Consider the following 20227-nt stretch of genomic DNA (forward strand, 5'->3'; position numbering starts at 1 on the left):
CACCCTTTTGCAGCAAAAATCTCAAGAGAGGTCTGGTTAAGGGTCCTGCTTCAATGTCATTTTTATAGATCACCTAATGTCTTAATAAAATTATACTCTCTACTAAGGTGCAGTGACCAGCTCCTTCCATATAAGTTACCATGCAAATCTACAACAGACTTTATCCGTGGCCTACTCCAGTCCTTGCACACAGAACTTTGATTTGAGCAAGGTGGGAGGTGTGACTTGGGTGTGCCCCGATTAACCTAAGCTTGTCAAGTAAGTTCATTTCCCTTGTCACTTGGTTTTGGAAAGGGCAAATGAACCAGTTCTGGCTAAATAACATTGCAGTCTGCTGGGGAAATCTGGAAAAGGATGCTTCCTGATTAAAATGACAATGTGCCTTCTGTTTAACATTGTCAAATTTGGACATGGCACAAGGAAGGACTGAGCCATCTTGTGACAATGAGGAACACTACCTCAAGAACCAGCCAGGCAAAATTGTTCTGTACCATTTTGGATGATTACATTACAGAGGGCTCCCAGGTGCTTAAGGAAACATTCCTACTGGCGGAAGACCTATTTAACTCACTTCCTGTAACTCACTGGGCTCAGACAAGCTGGTACCAGGGCACAGTAAATCTGATTCACAGTCAGCATCAAAAATTGGTGCTAGAGCTGATGCTAGAAGGGCCAGTGTCAGGGAGCAGACGATAGGAGGAAACTGAAGTGTAACTTTTGTTTTACTTCACTTCTCCTCTAGTAGATTGCAAAGTTTAGCAATGGAAAAGAAGGTCACAAGCTCTTTAGCTATGTAATTAAAATACATTTGTTGAATATATAATTGAATTATCTCTTCCTTTCTCTAAACATAGAGCTCATGTAACCTAAAAAGCTCTTAATCTGTTATGGTTCTAGAAAATCTCCCATCTAGAGGTGTGAAAGTGTGATAATGGCTATGTGAAGCTGATCACTTTTGAGACTGTATATTCTGCTTTGTAGATTTTATCAGGCAAAACCCAGTTCAGTTTAGAAATCAGCATCAAAACTTTTTTATTTAAATTTGTTTATTGTCATTTGAATTATTTCATTTTAACTAAAAGGGTGTTCTTGATGGTAAAACATAAAAACAATCACATTTCTTTGTTTCAATCTTCCTTTTCTTTCATCCTAGTCATTTTGCTAGAAACAGAGACTGAAATGACTGGGCTTCGTTATGGAAGATTTCTGGTAATCATACACCTACACAGCAGGCTGCAGGAAGTACAGAGTCCATACCTGGTGTCCCGGGTGGCTTGTGACTTGATGAGTCACATAAGAAGGTAAGACTGTTGTTACTAAATGGTTGAAGATTTACATCCCAAATATATTTCTTGCAGCAATACACTGTATAGATTCAAGGGGCAAAGTGTCAAAAGCCTAGGTTTTATACACACTCACACTTAAATCTGTGTAGATGGGTACATGCATAAGGGTGGGTGCAAGTAGGGCACGAAGGTAGACATGGAAAATGGAGTGGTAAGAGAAGGGGTAACAATATTTGCACCTCTAATGTGTTTTATTAATCTCATCACTGAAATGACTCTGAGGGGCAGGCACAAGTGATAAGAAAGTGAGATTCAATAAAGCCAAACTCCAGCAAATTCCCCCACATTTTAAAATCAGAGGTCTTTATAATCTAGAGCCAACTGTGTTCTTCAGAGCTCAAAGTAGCAGATGTGCTCCCCCATAATCCTGTGCTTCCTCTATCTCCCTTCTTTATACACAGAGGGGACTGAGCCAGAGAGAGGTATAACTTCCCCCTCCTCAAAGCTAATGGAAACAGAGAGAAAAAATAGAATTTCTAGTAAAGATTGGGGTGCCTACAAGAACAGGAGACCATCCTTTCTGTCCCCATGAAGGGGATCTATTTTGAGCGTGGACTTCTTCTTTAGATCCCATGAGACATGATTAAGGACAGAGATTTGGAGAGAGGGGACATGATGAGGTCCAAGGAGCACTCCGCCCTTAGCTCATCAGCTCTTGTTAGCAGATGGACCCCTCATGTGCCTGCTGACTGACCTGACAGCATGCTGAAGGGTGAGAAGTGGGCTACTGTCTTGGACAGTGTCTGCAGCCAGTATGAGCTATGTGGAAAGAGGCTTACTCCAGGCTAAAAGCCCAAGAATCAATGGCCAAACCTGGCAAAGGACAGCCAGTGCCTGAAGGAATGTTCCCTAAATGAGCTCCTCTTTGACAAAGGATGTTGGGACCTCCTCACCAGCCTAGGTGGACATTGAACAGAAGTCAGGGTCAGTGGAGAAGAGGTGTGTGAGTCTGCCCTCCTCTCTCACCTTCTCTTGAAAAGAAAGGGGAACAAGATGGATTCAGGTCCCTTCCAGAAGACCTACTCTAAGGCAGAGGAAGAAGACAACTTTTGAATTAAGTTTGAGAACCAAATTCAACTGCTCCAATAACCCACATAGGCTTAAAAAAATCCATAAAAACCAGCCAAGGGATTGTTAAGGAAGCCAATGCTAGAGGAACAGGTGAAGGATGGTCATTTATCACAGCTGCTAGGAAAATTATAAAAATATATACAATTTTTGTATTTATAACCCTCCCCTCACACAATAAGCACAAGGCAGGCATAGTCAGCACACCAATTATAGTGTCATTCTTTCCTCTGTGGAACCCTGACTGGTGGTGACCAGAGGAATGTCGCCAGTACTTCATGTCCCTTCTGAAGACTTCCCCCAAGGCACTGAGATTCCTCAAAGCTGGCCAAAGATGTACCTATTTTCCACAGTTACCTCTCTAGACCTTCCAGCCTCCGTTTGGCATGTACCTCCCATTTACCTGAGTCATTCTGGCTGATTCTATTCATCACAGCTGAGATGGACACAGAGGGCCCAGCAACCTCTCCAGGACCAGTAGATCAAACTTCTAAAATCTGCCCACACTGGGCAGGTCTTGCTCTCCTTGGTGGCAGGGAAGGTTGGGAGGCCCTGGCATGGTGTGTGGCTTGTTTCTCCTGTGTGGAGGAAGCTCAGCTTCCTCTGGTGGAAGAGAGTGACTGCTCCAAAAGAAGCAGGGACCGGAAAGGCAAAGAGAAAGCACTGGCAGAACTTGATCCTGGCTTCATTGACCCAAAGGCCAGATACGACCCTCCCTCCCCAGTTACATGGGTGAATCAATTCTGAAAACAGATCACAACACCCCTTCCTTTGAAATACAGAAATGTAGTACATCCAGGTGTGAGCCCTGCTCCTGGTCACTCTGTGAGCTTTCCCAATCAGAGAGCCACCAGCTGTCAGGAGCCAAGAAGACCAGGTCTCTCAGTCAAGCCAATTGTTCCCCTTGACATCAGCCCATGCACGTCCCAAAGGCCCATCCTCCTAAGCTTTGGAAGAAGTGGGCATCCTGCCCTAACACCACTCAACTTTCACCAAACATACATAATGTATTTCTTTTTTAGAAATCAGAGTGAAACTAGTAACAATTGAAGTAGTTTGCAGATCATGGTAAAATATCTTTCACTGTTTTACAGAATCTAGGATATAGCATTACAAATATTAAAAAAAAAACTAGGCTGGGTGTGGTGACTCACAACTGTAATTCCAGCTACTCAGGAAACTGAGATTGGGATGATCATGGTTCAGTGTGAACCCAGACAAAAAAGTGAGCCAGAGATCATCTCAACAAACAATCTGGGTGTTGTGGTACTCATCTGTAACCTCAGCTAGACATAAGGCATAAGTAGGAGGATCACAGTCCAGGCCACCCTGACAATAAATGTGAGACTCCATCTGAAAAATAACTAAAACAAAAAGGACTGGGGGTATGACTCAATGGTGGAGCACTTGCCTAGCAAGTACAAGACTGAGAGTTCAAACCCAAGTATTGCCAAAAAAAGAAGAAAGGAAGGAAGGAAGGAAGGAAGGATGGGGGGAAGGAGGGAGTGAGGGAGGAAGGGAAGAAGGAAGGGAGGGAGGGAGGGAGGAAGGAAGGAAAAGAATACATATTTTCATATTAAACTGATTTTATTATCATTTTCAACAGAATTAACAAATAATAATAAAAACTAGTCAAATTCTTTGCCCTTTGACATTCCACAATGAAAAAGCATATTCCCAAGGAAACGAAATATCACCAAGATACTGAAGATACAACCGTGTGCTCTGTGTGTGCACATATGCTAGTACATCCACTCGTCAATAAGGCCGTACCATGGGGGTATCTACAAACTAACGATTCCTTTTTAGCAATGAAGCATTTAAGAAAAGTGGGTCTTTCGTGTTAACAGCTTACTTGAAGATGGTTTGAGGGAAGAATTTTACCTCTTTATGGGGTTTTGTGCTTTTGGTCCATTTATGTGGGAACTTTCCTTCAGAACTCAGCATGGCAGAGTTTACTCAGAATTTTTAGAAAATTGTTATAAATTGTGAGAAATGCTACTTAAAAACTTTATGAGAACTAAGTAATAATAAATAGAGGCTAAGCATGTAGATTAAAGGACAATTGTGCTATAATAAAAATAAGTAAAATAAGTAATTTTACTCTATCAAGATAACTACCTAAATTCTCTTTCTCACTTTGACCTTGATAAAAGTCACCCAGATTCTAAAAGTTTGCTTTGTGATTTCAAGAAGTGTCCCAATAACAATCATAATAGCAAGTATCTCAAGATGATCGCTAACTATAAAACAATGTTTATTAGCCATATGCATGTGCATGCGTGTGCGTGCATGTGCGCATGTGGTCAAAGCCCTAAGACCCTTTTTTTCCTAGGAAGTAGAAATTAAGGTGTAACCATCAACAGAAAAACAGTTGATACATAGAAATGCTCAAGTGTTTATCCATTTCCCTTTGAAGGCTGCAACAACCTTAAACCAAACATGTTTTTCTTTCTTTCTTTCTTTCTCTTTCTTTCTTTCTTTCTTTCTTTCTTTCTTTCTTTCTTTCTTTCTTTCTTTCTTCTTTCTTTCTTTCTTTCTTTCTTCTTTCTTTCTTTCTTTCTTTTAGCAGTCTTATGTATACCTCTGTGTGGCATATCACCTCCCTACCCCAAAAGGAGGAGTATCGTAGTGACTTCCTAGTTTTTCATACCAAACATGACTGTTGGTTATCCAGAAAAAAAAAATACAAAACCTATTTGACTCTTTAATGTTTTTACAATTGTATTTAACTATGAAAGAAGTGTTAAGTGTTAGGAAAAATGCCGCTCACAAAGAAAACTCACAAGCAAAACTCACGTCCAAAGGCAGGGTTTAATGGCAGGCATGAGCCATCTGGCTGACCCAGGAAAGATGGTGCAGGAAGAGAGCTAGTTCCAGCCAGGCATGGTTTTTACAGAAGAGGGAGGGTAAGAGGTTGGCGCATGTGCAGGGGTCACTGATGGGGGTGGAGCTTGGGTGGAGCTTGTCTTGGAGCACAGGGAAATCTTGTTAAATGGCAGGGCTGTTATTGGGAATGGCTCCATTTTCCAAGAGGTGAGGCCTGAGGATAAAATGCTGCTGATTTATAAAATGGCTGCTTTATTGTTCTATCATTCCCCCATTTTTTCTTTAATAATGAAGGTAGGGCTGAGGATCGGGAATTGGGGTGAAACATTGGTGTCTTTAGCTGCTTCCTGCTGGCAGGGGGCATTGTATGAGGCAGGATCCTCAGGTTCCTGTGGCGTCCTGTATGGGGCCTTTACAGCAGTTTTTCTGGGCGTTTTTGGAGAGGTTGATATCCCTGGAGGTACAATTGGTTAAAGTTTTGATTAGCAATAGCAGACATGCAGTCTAAAAGAAATCTTTGTACCATTCTTATGATACAAGGGAGGAAGCTTAAGAATATGAGAGCAAGAAACATAGGCATTAGGATGGGCATCAGTGAGGAGAACCACTGTGAAATGTTCCCTAGAGGAATCCAAGAGCCCTCCAACTCCCTTCTCCATTTTTCTAATTGATCCTGGAGTTGCCTAATTTAATTTTTACTACTCCCGACTGGTTAACATAGAAGCAGTACTCTTCTTGTAAAAATAGGCAGAGACCACCCTTCTCTGCTGTGAGAGGTCAAGGCCTCATTGGTTTTGGAGTACAACTGAGGCTAGGGAGTCAAGTTGTTTCTGTAAGGTTAGAATAGTCTTAGCTACCATTTGAAGATCACTTATCAATTGATTAGAGAATTTTGTGTAGTAGTGGACAGAGGTTCCTATTTCTGCAGCCCCCATTCCCATGGCAGCTGTTATTCCCAGGGTAGCTAACCAGGGAATACCCTGAATTGCCCTTTTAGATTGAAGGCATGTGGTGAGGGGGATGGGTAGGTCCTGATCTTCTGTAATAATATCCATGTCAGGAACCAAAAATACCAGAGTGCAGATACCCTTCCAGGCTTGGGGTAAGCAGGGGTGTACACTCTGACTGCATAGAAAGAGAGTCCTGGGAATGGAGGGGCAACAGATATTGTTTCCAGTTTTGTTGGCTGTCCTAGTGGTGTGACATTTTTTGGCCACCAGGGAGCCCACCTCAACTATCCCTGAGGAACTCTGCAGGCAAAGAGGGGCTGGCTGGGAGAGGGGAACTGGGGAAAGAGTGGAGGCAGTGGGCCTTTTGGTGAAAGAACAGTTTAAGGTAAAGGGTGTGGAAATGTTTATGGGGCTAGCGATGACTTGAGAAGGGCCAGTCTGCTGACACATCCAACAACCACAGGCTAGAGTAAGACTGGTGTGGTTGAGTAGTTGATGAGTTTGGTATTTATGACTTGGAGGAGAAGGGTTTCAGAAAGGGACAGCGTGTGTAAAGGAATTTTAAGAGGCTTTCTGGTGGGAAAGAATAAGTCATTCAGTCTTTGAGGTACCTGGGTGTGGAGGACCTTCCAGAGGGCCTCATCCTGGACTCCATCTCCATCAGATATACCAAGCTGTGAGAGGTAAGTCCAGCATACCTGTTGCCATGGCAACAGTAGCCAGCATGGTCATCTTTGCTGATATCTGTCCAATATTTTTGATTAAGATGTTAGCATAAAGTGGCAGTGCTATAGCATGCCTTTTGCCTGATGGTATATGCTATAAGTGGCTGGCATGGGCAAGGAGGGAGGCCCTGAATTGCAAAGGTCCAAGTCATAAGAAAGAAGAGAGCACAAGGAGGAAGGCACACAGGGTGAGGTATCCAAAACAGAGTGCTGCGCAATGGGGCCATCTCCAGTCAGGGGGAGAAGTTGCCCACAGGCCAATACTTAGGACAGAAGGGATGAGGATGAGAATTATCCACAGAAAGGGATGGAGTGAAATCATAGGTGGTGCGGCTTACAGTAAGGCAAAGAGAATGTTGGAAAATGAGTAGATTTCTTCAGGAGTAAACTCTGAGAAAGTACCTTGGAAGTGAAGGTCAGCTATCCAATCTATGAAGCAGAGGTAAAGAAGGTATGAGAAGGGAGGGAGGCTGATTGTGTTGGGATGTGGGAAGAGTAAAATCTCAGAGTAGAGTGCATGTATGAAAGAGTAAAAGCATGGGCAGGCATTGACAGGAAAGAATGGGAGGGGAGAAGTATAAAGAATGAGTAGGCGAGATGCCAGGTCCCCAGACCTAGGGCTCCTGCTTATGCCCTGGGAGTCTCCGTGGGTGTGTCTCCATCTTCTGGGATCCTGGGGAGGCAGGAGATCTTTATTTTTGTTGGTCCTGTAAGAAGAGATTGATAGGTCTTTTGTGGGGCTGCCAGTTTTAGATTTTGAACATGTACCCAGGAGGGAAATCCTGCTAGCTTAGTAGCCGTGGGGGTGGTGAGGATGACCTTAAATGGGCCTCTCCACTTTTCTTGTAGGTGGCCGGATGTGGCTGTACTTTTTAGATAAACCAGATCTCCCGTTTGGAGGGAGGGAGTTATTGTGGTGGTGTCAGAGGGCTGTGGCAACTGATCATGAGCATGAGACCAAAGGAGAGAGTGAAGAAAAGTGAGGAGAGGATTGAGGAGAGTGAGGGAAATGTTAGGGGGTTCTGGTTGAACCATGATAGTGAGGAGTGGATGGTCATAGAGGAGCTCAAAGGGGCTGAGCATGAGTGGTCTTTTTGGGAGGGCCCGGAGGTGGGGAAGGACAAGGGGTAGGAGCTTTGTCCAGTCTAGGTAGAGCTCGAGGGAGAGTTTGGTGAGAGTATTTTTCAGTGTGTGATTGGTATGCTCAACTTTACCTGAAGATTGGGATGACAGAGAACGTGAAATCTCCAGTGAATATTTAAGGCTTGTGCCAATTTTTGGGAAATAGAGGAAACAAACTCAGGCCCATTGTCTGACTGGATGGAGGCCAGGAGACCAAACCATGGGATGATGTCTGTGACCAAAATCGTTGTTACTGTAGAGGCCTTTTTATTGGTCATAAGGAAGGCCTCCACCCATCCTGTGAAGGTGTCTACCAATACCAGGAGGTACTTAATCTTCTTTACTGGAGGCATATGTGTGAAGTCCACCTGCCAGTCCATGGCAGGGAGGCATCCCCTGGCTTGGTGGGTTGGAAAGGGAGGGGTCTGATATTGGAGTTGGGGTTTGTGTGCTGGCAAATTGAGCAGGATTGGGTAATTTGTTTAAGGTATTGTATGTCTCCTGGAGATAGGGAAAGGGATTGGCGGAGAAAGGTGTAAAGAACATGAAGATTAGGATAAAAAAGTGTGTGTAAATAGGAGAGAAGAGTTTTAACTTCAGAAGGGGGAAGAGAGTTTAGTGAGGGGGGAAGAAACTGGGGTAAGGGGGTACATGGTCAATTGGGGTGCAGTTTGGAGGGCTGCTCACTTGGCCTCTGTATATGCTCGGTTATTTCCTCTGGTAATTATGGAAGACATAGTTTGGTGGGCTTTGCAATGAGTAATGCCTACCCAGGAAGGAAGGCGTGAAGCCTCTGAGACCTGGGCTATTAAGGCAGCATTGATAATGGGAGTTCCTCTTGTAGTTAGGAATCCTCTTTCCTTCCAGATAGCAGAGTGGGACAATAAAGTGTGAAACACATATTTAGAGTCAGTGTAAATGTTGACAGTTTTGTCTTTTGCCAGGATTAGAGCTCTGGCCAGGGCAGTCAATTCTGCCCTTTGGGAAGTAGTACCCAAAGGGGGAGGGCGTGCCTCAATGATGGCAGAACCAGACATGATGGTGTATCCAGACCTTTGCTGTCCATTGTGAATGAAGGAGCTGCCATCAATTAACCAAGTGTAATCAGCCTGAGAAAGGGTGCCCTCCTGAATATGGTCTGGGCAGGGGAGGAGTTCCTCAAGGATCTCGGGGCAGGAGTGAACAAGGGGTGTTGAAGAGAGAGGAAGAAGAGTGGCTGGGTTAAGTGGGGGACACGAGATGAAAGTTAGAGTGGGATCCTCCACCAAGGCCACCTGGAGGGATAGGATATGGGAGGGGGGCATAGAGTAAAGTCCCTTATATGTGAGGAGTTCCAAGAGGATATGGGGGGAGTAGACAGTAAGGGGGGACCCAAAGGTAAGCTTTTTGCTTTCCTGGATCAAGAGAGAGGTGGCTGCCAGGGCCCTAAGGTATGGCCCATCCCCTGGTTGTGGGGTCTAACTGTTTGGAGAGGTATGCTACTGGAGCAAAGGAGGGCCCTATATTGTGTCCTAGAACTGCTAGGGCAAACCCTTGCCTCTCAGAAATGCAAAGGAAGAAGGGACAAGTGAGGTCCGGCAGGTGAAGTGACAGGGCTTATAATAGGGCTTGTAAGAGGGTTTTAAAATGACTTGACACAGGCTGAGAGGGGTCCAGGGGCTCTTGGATGGGACCCCTGGATGCTTCATATAGAGCTTTGGCCATTAGACTGAAGTTGGGCACCCAGGCTCTGAGATAGCCTGCCAGGCCAAGGAAGAAGAGAATTTTGGCCTTGGTGGTGGGGGCAGGGAGAGAGGTTAACAGGGCCTTGCGATCTCAGGTGATAGTCTTGTGAGTAGGGGAGAGAGACAGGCCCAGGTAAGTCACCTGGGTGAGAGAGAGTTGAGCCTTGTTAGGGGACACCTGGTATCCCTTTTTTCCCAGAAAATTAAGCAGGAGGGCAGTGTGTTGTTGGCTGTCCTCAAGGGAGGGACTGCAGAGCAGGAGGTCATCTACATACTGGAGGAGTTTACTTGGGGAGAGATGGAGGCTAAGGAGGTCCCTAGCCAGAGCTTGGCCAAAGAGGTGGGGACTGTCCCAGAAACCCTGAGGCAGAACAGTCCAGGTCAGTTGTTGGGAAGTATGAGAATCGATCAGTCCAGGTAAAGGCAAAGAGGTCTGGGGACTGTGGGTGGACAGGGATAGTGAAGAAAGCATCTTTTAGGTCCAGGACTGTGAAATGGGTGGTGGTACCAGGGATGAGAGACAGGAGAGTGTAGGGATTGGGTACCACCAGGTGTATAGGAGTCATTGCCACGTTGACTAAGTGGAGGTCCTGTACCAACGGATAAGACCCATTGGGCTTTTAAAAAGGCAGAATAGGAGTGTTATAGGGGGAGCGGATTGGGCGAAGCAGGCCCTTAGCAAGAAGCTCTGAAATGATAAGCTTTAATCCCTGTAAGTGGATTAGAGAAATGTGATATTGAGGTTAGTTTGGGAAAACAGAGGGATCCTTGAGAGTAATAACAATTGGCTCATGATGTGTAGTGACTGCAGGGTTTTGGAGGTCCCACACAATGGGGTCCACCAGTATAGTGGGTAAGGGCAAGGGGTTGGGAGGGGCTTGTGGAAGCAGGGCACCCAAAACAGCAAGGAGGAAGACAAGGGGCTAATGGGTTGTGGCTTAAGAGGGAGTGGGTGTAAGGTGAGAGTGGCCTGGAATTTTAACACAATGTCCCTTCCCAAGATTGGGGTGGAGCAATTAGGGAGGACTAGCAAGGAGTGAGTACAAAGTGTATCTCCCAGTGTGCAGGTTAAAGGAAAAGTCATTAAGGGCTGTGTAGGAGTTCCCTCCATCCCGACTATGGAAGTTAAAGGAGGCTTGGTAGGTCTCCAGAACTCCAGCAAGGCAGAAAAAGTGGCACCGGCATCTATGAGGAGCGGGATAGGCCTACTGTCAATTATGGCCATTACCCTGGGCTCCCATGAAGTTATGGTTGTTGTGCCTGGGAGTTCTGGGCTCCAACTGTCATCAGCCATAGTCGCCAGTCCTAAAAGATCAGTTAGGGAGGAGGGACGGTGGGGGGGCTTGGACCCACTGCCTTGAGGGGTGGAGGGGCAGTCCATCACCCAGTGGCCCTCCTGTTTGCACTTAGGACATGGCCCCAGTGGGTGGCATGGTTTAGGACATGAACGGGCCCTGTGTCCTTCGAGGCCACACTGAAAACATGGGCCAGGAGGTTTTCGGGATTTTCCCTGGCCTCAGGACTTAGAGGTCAGAGGCCCTTGTTGGAGGGCTTGTACCAACATCTGGAATTTAGTCTTATCTCTCCTCTCCTTATCAACCCTTTGTTGTTCTTCTCGGTTATTATAGACCTTGAAGGCCAAGTTTAAGATTTTAGCCTGTGGAGTGTGAGGGCCATTTTCTAGCCTTTTAAGTTTTCTTCTTTTGTCTGGGGCTGACTGGGAGATAAAGTGTGTCATAAGAATAATTGTCCCATCCTGAGTTTCAGGGTCAACTTTTGTTGTCGTAGCGCCTCTTGTGAGTTGGGACAAGAAACTAGCTGGATTTTCCTCTTTTTCTTGTTGAATTTCTCTGAGTTTATCAAAATTAACAACCTTTTGGGCTGCCTTTTTTAGTCCTGCCACTAAACAAATAGCCATCTTGTCCCTAAGCATTCTACCACTGGTTTGGTAATCCCAATTAGGCTCCTCAGTAAGGATTGCTGTAGCCCCTACAGGATGGGTGGGGGGGTGCAGTGGACCTCATCTGCATGTGCCCTAGCTGTGTCTCAGACCCTGCATCTCTCCTCTGGAAGGAGGGTGGAGGAAAGAATGAGATAGATGTCAAGTAAGGTCATAGGATTGAGCCAAGTATTGAAATTCCTTAACATAAGAACCAGGGTTAGTGGTGAGGGAGCCAAGGCACTTTTCTATCTGAGAGAGGTCAGTGAGCGAGAAAGGGACATGGACCCTCACACTGCCTTCCACTCCGGCCACTTCCCAGAGAGGGTAGATGGAAATTAGCTGACTGGGGGGTCCATGAGAGTGAGTGGGGGGGTGATCATGGGATCCTGTGGTTCTGGGTGGGCAGAAGGATGGGTGTAAGGAGGGGTGGGAGGAGGGGCAGGGGCAAGGGCGGAAGGAGGGGCAGGGGCCAATGGTTGAACAATGGAAGCCTGTCTCTGATAAGGTGGAGGCTCATTACCAGGGTTGAAAGAAGGGAAAGTTTCAGAGTCAGGAGGGAGTTTGGAAAAAGATTTGGCTGGTTTTGAAACTGGTTTAGAGGCTAATAGAACCTGCACAGGGGAACAGGAAGTACAGAGGGAGGGTTTGGTGTGGAGGTAAGAAAAGGATTGGATGTAGGGAATTTCCTTCCATTTACCAGCATGCTCACAGAAATTGTATAAATCCCTTAAAATATTGGGATCAAAAGTGCCATTAAGTGGCCATTTGAAGGCACTGTCTGATGGATATTGGAGCCAGTCCTGATTACAGAGAAAAATGAGCTTTTGAGGCTTAAGATTGGGATATCCCCAGGAGATATCCCAATGGGGAGTCTGAGGGAATTTGGGATGGTCCAACTCCCATGGTGAGGCCTGACTTGAGGAGAGATATGGCAGGCATCCAGGAAATATCAGGTCCTCAGGAGAGAGAGAGAGAGATGTGGAACACCTAGAGGGAACATCTTCACCATGGGGGGTCCACAGCCCTAGTGGGGAACCCAGTTCCCAGGGAGGAGAGCAAGTTGAGACCTAGCACTAGGATTTTGAGGAAATGAGAGAGAGAGATCACGGCTTTGCATGTGAGAAAGACTCACCAAGAGAGGACCTTGAGGGAAGATTGGCTGGTGGTGGATAGTGGTTGGAGGTGCACTGGGGTGGAGGAATTTCCCTGTGAGCTAGTGAGGGAGTGGTGCTTTCTAGGATCGGGGTTCCGGCAAAGCAGCTCTGGTCCCAGAGGAAGGGAATGGGAGTTGAAAGAGAGAGAGGGATGGGGTTGGGAAGGGCGGGAGAGCAAGGTCAGTGCTGGGAGCACACCTGATCCGAGTTAGGAAAAATGCCACTCACAAAGAAAGGTCACAAGAAAATCCCATGTCCAAGGGCAGGGTTTAATGACAGGCATGAGCTGCCTGGCTGACCTGGGAAAGACAGCACAGGAAGAGAGCAAATCCAGGCCAGGCATGACTTTTGCAGAAGAGGGAGGGTAAGAGGGGCTGATGGGGGTGGAGCTTGGGTGGAGCTTGTCTTGGAGCACAGAAAGTTTTGCTAAAGGGTGGGGCTGTTATTGAGAATGGCTCCATTTTTCAAGACATGAGGCCTGAGGATAAAATGGCCACTGATTTATAAAATGGTGGCATTATTGTTCTATCATTAAGAAAATTCCGTCTTTGAGATTAAATAATGACACTGTAAGGCACAAGGAACTGGAAAGCTGTTCTCCATGCCCAGGTTGCAGCAGGGAAGCTGTGCAGTGCTGCCTGCCTGGATGGAACCACCAGGTCATCGCTCAGAGAGCCACACAAGCAAATGGAATTGCTCCACAGAAGCTGCACTTTTTAATTGGTGCGTATTGTCCCAGTTCCTGCTGGGTCACAGAAGCATCATGTTACAATGGAAAAAAAAAGGCATGATGGACCGACCCACAGACATGGAAAGAGGAGGGAGTGGGAAACAAAGGAGAAATGGATTCATTATGACACACAGAAGTAAAAGTCCCATTAAGAACAATATGGGGTTTCTTTTTAATAGCTAAAGGTATTGTTTGGTACTTTTACGTTAAATTTTCAGAGGTCTTGACCTCCTAAAGAAAATTTTCTGACTAAAAGGGGTTTTCCTCAACTACTCAGCTCCTTCCCTGCAAGGCCCTCTAATGAATCAATGATCCTGTATTTGGCCCCCCCAGACAGTTGCCATGGAAATGTGAGCAACACTTTCAGCTCTGGCTTCCTTGCGATCCAGTAGAGTCTCACTGAACCGTCTGAGATCCTCCGTAAGTAGTCTTACCTGATAAGTAAGAGTTTCCAGGAAAATGTGACACGTACAGGAATGAGAATAGGTTGTTTAGCTCACTCTGAAAAATCCCTTTTGATTCATCAACTGTCTACATAACTGGAACATGAGAAATCCTCTAATAGGCTCTCCTCAATTCACATACAACTCTCCCAGGGGGCAAATAAAACTTCCTCATATGTCGTGAAGAGGAATTATAGTAACAAAAGAAAAATAAGATTCTGGAGTTCTGAAGAAGTGAGAAAGCAAAATGCTAACCTGAAGGAGAGGGAGGAGATAAAATGCATGTAGTAGAATTCTGCACAGCAGTTGAAATGAAGGAACGCTAAAAATGTATCACTGTAAATAAATCCCTAAGGTATAACATCATCCTTACACGTGGTTTACATATGCTATCCTGTCAAATTTAAAATACATAAAATAGTTTATAAATGGGGAATGTATAGCTATATAGGCAAAAACAAGTCTTAACACTTACTTACCAAGACAATGCAGGTCTGACATGTTTGACAGAGTTGAGGCAACAGGATTTTGTTGTTAATTAGATAAAGTCACCCATATTTGACAGGATTCATTAACCTACATTTCATTCAATAAATAAATAAGGACATGGAGAATGACAAAGGATGCTGAGGAATAATATCTAAATATACAACTTATGCACAATTTCATACTACAGATTTACTAAGAACCCACAGTTAAGGTGAAATGAGGTATGATTCTCTCTCTCTCTCTCTCTCTCTCTCTCTCTCTCTCTCTCTCTCTCTCACACACACACACACACACACACTTAGCTAGTATGGATAAGAAAATGACCGCTATCTTGCTCAATTTAGATGGCTATCTTTTTCCATTATCCAGGATTTGTTGACGCTCATGTACTTCCCAAACTGTTTTCATGGATTGCTTCCAACATTAGAGCTCTTACCTCTATTTGCAGAAAGAAAAAGATTTTAAAAAACAAAAACAAAACCAAAAACAGTTTGGCTCCTTGCTAATTTTATTTTTCAAACTTCACTTTAAATCCCACCTCAATAAATATTATTCTTAAAGATGCCCTCTCTTCCCAAACTGCTCTGTGTTCTCTAAGCAGACTACCTCTGCAAAGTACCCCATTGCAGTGGGGATGCCACTGCAGAGAGCCTTCTCAAATCTGTGAAAGCACGAAAGCCATCTGGCTTACGTTCCCTGTAAATGCTCCTCATGGAGCCGCTACTTGCATTTATAGTTTTTTACTTCAAGATTTTTGCATGGCTTGACATTTGATCTATCTATGATATGTTTCCAAGAGAAGTAAAAGATTTATGTATTTCTAATAAAAAAGAAACAATATAATACAGTGTAACTACATATTTTTCATCAGCTTAAAATTAATGTAAAGAACCTTATCCAGATTTTGATTATTTGTGTTTCTTTCTTTACGTATAATTAGTTCTTCATATGTGTCAGATTTTCCCAAATTGATTTATGTAGTACTGTGTTATTAACTCTTATGTTAAATGGGAAGGAAATAAACATTCCCATTGCCAAATACAGTAGTATGTTTGGGGTTAGACCAAGTCAAATACATTTCATTTTGAAGACCTTCTCAGATCCCATACGTGACAATCCACTATGAACCTCAAGAGATGCCAAAGAATACAGTGTCGCATCCTCCTTTCCTTTTGACAAGAGTTGATTGCTCACTAATGCCATGTGGACATGTATTTTTTTATATTTTATGCAGATTATATGTATTTGGACTTACATTTCAAATTTAGTTTTATCATTTTATTTTTACATATTGCTGATTTTTTGCTTCTTTTACTTAAGTTAAAGAATTCAAATAACACATAGGTTTGAATAAAAGCCAAGTATCTTTACCCTCTCTCAAACCACACTTCCCTCTCTTAGAAACCAACTGCTTGGTGGGTCTCTTTTTATAGGAAACAAACATCATCTTCAAAATTGAATTAGAAGGAAGAATCTTTTTTGAAATTGTTCAAATAATATAATTTTCCCTGATAATTCAATGGTTACAGTTTAAAGTGAAACTCTTGACTTTCCATTAACATAATTAGAAGTCAAGAAACTGGGTTAAAGAGAAATACAATTTCTTTACATTTGTCCTAGTAAATTCCAGCTTTAATTTTGGCCTTTCTTTAAAACCCTCACTAATTTATGTCAAACTATCACGTGCATAAATAACCCACACCCTCACTCCCCAAACTGAGACAAGACCTCAACGCCCTCTAGTGGGGAAGCATCCACGCCCAGCACGGGAGACCCACCTCCTAATTCTAGTGAGAAAATTGAAGTCTGGTGAGCTCCTCACCAGCTCCATTCATTTAACAAACAATAAACTTATTTTTAAAAGCAAATAAGTCAAAATGAACCATTGCCAAGAAACCAGGGAAAGATTGTGTGAGGAGGAACGCGCATACATAAACCGTCAGGTTACAGTCTTTTTACTACAGAGAATCCGTCTCCGATTTTCCAAGTATCTGTTTGTCTTCACTACCTCTTGGCTACCTCACAACTCTCTACTGCTGAATTTACAGACTTACATCTATTATTTCAGTCTTTTAGGAAAAAGATACATTTTTAATTTCACTTCAAAATTTTTCACTTAAGTATCACTTCTTTTACTTTTCTAAACAACAATGAAAGTTTTTGCTTTTCTCCTCCTGCAAATGTAGGCTATCAGACTCTCCTATTTAAAGGAAACTCCTGTTCCAGAGCTTGGAGAGAGACAGTAGACTATGGCTAAGTCTCAAAAGGTAGACCCAGCAGGCTTAGCTTCAGAGCCCGGCAGAGCCATTCACTGTCCACGTGGTGGTGAGCTAGTCATTTCAATCTGCTGAATCAGTTTTCTCAGCTGTAAAATCAGAATGATAACAATAGCAGCCAACAGGTCTAGCCTACGTAAGAAAATGCATGCAAAGCAGGTGGAGGAGAGCAAACATTCAATAACTGTTATTTGATGTTACTACTTCATCAAAGTGAGTAAGAATAAGACACCATGGAGGAAAGAGTTGAGTGCAGCCTCTTCAAACCTGAATGTGGCAGGTCAAACACTTACCATCTCTAATTGAATGACTGCAATAGCATAGCTTCTTTGCTGGCCCTCATAGGAACAATATTCCCCAATTCTGGTACACCATTTGTTTATTTATAAAAATAATGTTTAAATTTCTCTTTGTTTCAGGGGGTGATGAACTTACCTTCCTGCTGAAAACAACCAGAAAAGCTAGTATATAAAAGAACTGTGTGACAAGACCAGACAGTGCCCTCTGCGGGCAGGGCTGGAAAGGAAAGGCTAAGGTCCTGGAGAGAGGCACAAGAGGTGCTCTGCTTCCACCCCAGCTTCTTCCCTGGTGGCATTATCCACTTCTGAAAGCTGGGAACACTGACACAAGCAGAGAACTTAGTGGGCTGAGGAAAAACAGATTGGAATTTGGGACTGCCAAAGTGTCTAAGACATGAGAGGAAAAATTTATAGAGAGCAGGGACAAAGATGAAGTGAAACAACAACAACAGAAAATCATCCAACCTCCCCACTTTCAAGTTGGTGACTCACTCCTTAGTTAATGCCCAGGTAAGTCTCCAAAAACACTGACCAAAATTAGGAGCTGAGAGAACAGAAATGTGAGCAGAAGTTCAATTTAACAACTGTGCGATACTACAAAGGTGGAAATTTGAGGTTGGAGCCCAGGCAAGATGAAGGAGTAGGGGAGAGGGAGTGTCAGCAAATACCTCGAGCTTTCAGTTAAGAGGCAGAAGTATTATATCTCAGTATTATATCCTGAAACAGAAAAGCTTCAATGCTAACTAAAACTATCCTCAAAAGAATCAAAAATGACCCTCCTATATCATCTCCTGCTAGAAGAAAACTTTACTTTCTTTGGAGAAAGATAACAGTGTTCATAAGCCTCCAATTTTTCATACATGATATTTGGCTAAAAAACAGGACCAAATAACTAAATGCCACAATTTTTAAAGGACCACAAAAATAGACCTAAAGATAATTAAGATGTTGAGGTAATCAGATAAGTGGTTGAAAATAAAAATTACATACTCAATAAAACAGAGGAAAATACTGATAATTTCAACAAAGACCTGAATCTATTAGATACGGCAAAACAGAAAACTTCCAGTCAACTGGGAAACAAGTCAGTTCAAAGCAAAAGAGAAAAACGGGTCAAAAATACAGAAAAAAAAGGAGGGGATGGGTGAAAGATGATGGATGAGAAACAACATTTGAAGAAACACTGGCTAAACAGTTTCCAAAGTTGCTAAAAGACATCAAACCACAGACTTAAGATCCATTAATCCATGTAGAGTACAAGAATAAAGAAAGCCACATGTAGGTATGTCATAGTTAAATGACTAATAACCAAGAGAAATAGAAAAATCTTAAAAGCACTAAGAAAAAAAATCCACACAATACCTCCAAAGGAGCAATAATAAAGCTATTATCTTACTTTTCAACAGAAATTATGGAAGTGGTAAAGATCTAAGATGGCAACCTGGACACAGCCGCAGATCACGTGAGCTCCATGATCCAGGGACTTTGCTGAGAGTCTGGAGACACACTTGGCTGAGGTAAAGCACCAGGGAGAGCTGAAACATCAGCACTCTGAGGCCCTAGCTCGTGGAAGGCTTCTCCATGCCACAATTTACTAAAAGAACAACCAGTGCTGCATGCCAAGCCCCCGCCCCATAGACCCGAGGAGCTACTGCTTCTCAGCCCCACCAGGGCCGTGCTACCACAAACTCCCACCCTTCAGACCCGCATGGTCTCCGCCAAACGAGCCCTTAAGGCCTGCCAAGCCAACTATCCACAGACATCCACATTCTCCACTGCACCACACCCCTTAGGCCTGCACAGGCCTGCATGATCTCTGCTCTGCCGGTCCACACCCCTCATGCCTGCCAAGCCAGGGATCCACACACCCACGATCTCCATTCTGCTGGGCTGTGTCCCCCAGACCTGCACAGGCCTGCATGATAGCCACTCCGCCAGCCTGTGCCCCTAAGGCTGCCAAGCCGGGGTCCACAGGCATTCACGATCTCCACCGGGCCATGCCCCTCAGGTCTGCACAGGTCTGCATGATCTCTGCTCTGCCAGACTGTGCCCCGCATGCTTGCACAGGCCTGCATGATCTCCACAGGGCCATGCTCCTTATGCCTGCACAGGCCTGCACGATCTCTGCCAGGACCATGCCCCTAAAGCCTACCAAGCCAGCAATCCACAGACATGAATGATCTCCACTCCATCGCCCACGCCCTTCAGGCATGCTAGGCCCATGCTCCAAAGGCCCTCTAGTTTGCCTCAATGAAAGGCCTCTGCCAGGCCTGTGGGACCCCACCCACCTGCCACCCACCACAGAAGGACTCCAAACCTGCCTATGAGACATACACGGACAGGTCTGGATGCTCAAGGAGTAACATCAGAACAACTAAGACTGCAATTCTACTGTTCCAGAACTGGTGAATTTTTTTTCCCTTCTTTATGGGATTTGCTGCCTGGTTTTCTGTTTAATCACCCATCATCTCTCCCATTTTTTGTTTTTTTTTTCTTTTTTCTTTTCCTCTCTTCTCTCTTCCTTTTATCATTCCATCTCTTTTTCCTTTTTTATCCTTCTCTCTTGGTTTGATTAAGATTAATATTGCAACCCAGCTAATACTAAATTACACATAGTCCAGGGATAGCAATGGTACCTAGTGGAAATATAGGAAGAAGAAAAAGGGAGGGAAACCACTCTCTTCCCAAAAATAATAGAGTGAAATGAAGAAAATGGATGCCCAGAACCAGACTCCAACAAAACAAAGATAAACTATACCAAGGAACCCAATGAAGCCCACAAGAACACTCTGAAAGAAGAAATCCTACAAGTAATTAATGAGAATGTCATAGAGATGCTACTAGATATGGTCAACCAAAACATACCTGATGCACTCAAGAATTTCCAAGACAACAAAATTAAAGACCATGAGAAAACACAGAAACAAATAAATGAAATCATAGGAACCCTAAATAAATACCAAACTGAAGCAGAGATCAACATAAACAGAAAGACAAATGAATTAAGGGCAAAAATTGACAATATTAAAGAGGAAGTAACCCATGATATGGAAAACCTCAAAAAAAAGATGAAACAGAAATACAAAACAAAATGGAAGGCCATTCCAGCAGAATAGAATAAATAGAAGAC

The 20227-nt window shown here is 44.0% G+C and overlaps 1 long non-coding RNA gene across 1 annotated transcript; it reads right to left on the bottom strand.

Moving 5' to 3' along the window:
* Positions 1-5219: 5219 nt before the first annotated feature.
* Positions 5220-19076, bottom strand: LOC141410744 (uncharacterized). Its single transcript, XR_012435532.1, has 3 exons — positions 18494-19076; positions 14513-14609; positions 5220-5697 (listed from the first exon to the last, which is right to left on the bottom strand). It is a non-coding gene; the product is annotated as an uncharacterized lncRNA (long non-coding RNA).
* Between the last annotated feature and the right edge of the window lie 1151 nt (positions 19077-20227).

Source organism: Castor canadensis, chromosome 9, assembly GCF_047511655.1.
Source record: "Castor canadensis chromosome 9, mCasCan1.hap1v2, whole genome shotgun sequence".
In the NCBI taxonomy this organism is placed as follows: Eukaryota; Metazoa; Chordata; class Mammalia; order Rodentia; family Castoridae; genus Castor; species Castor canadensis.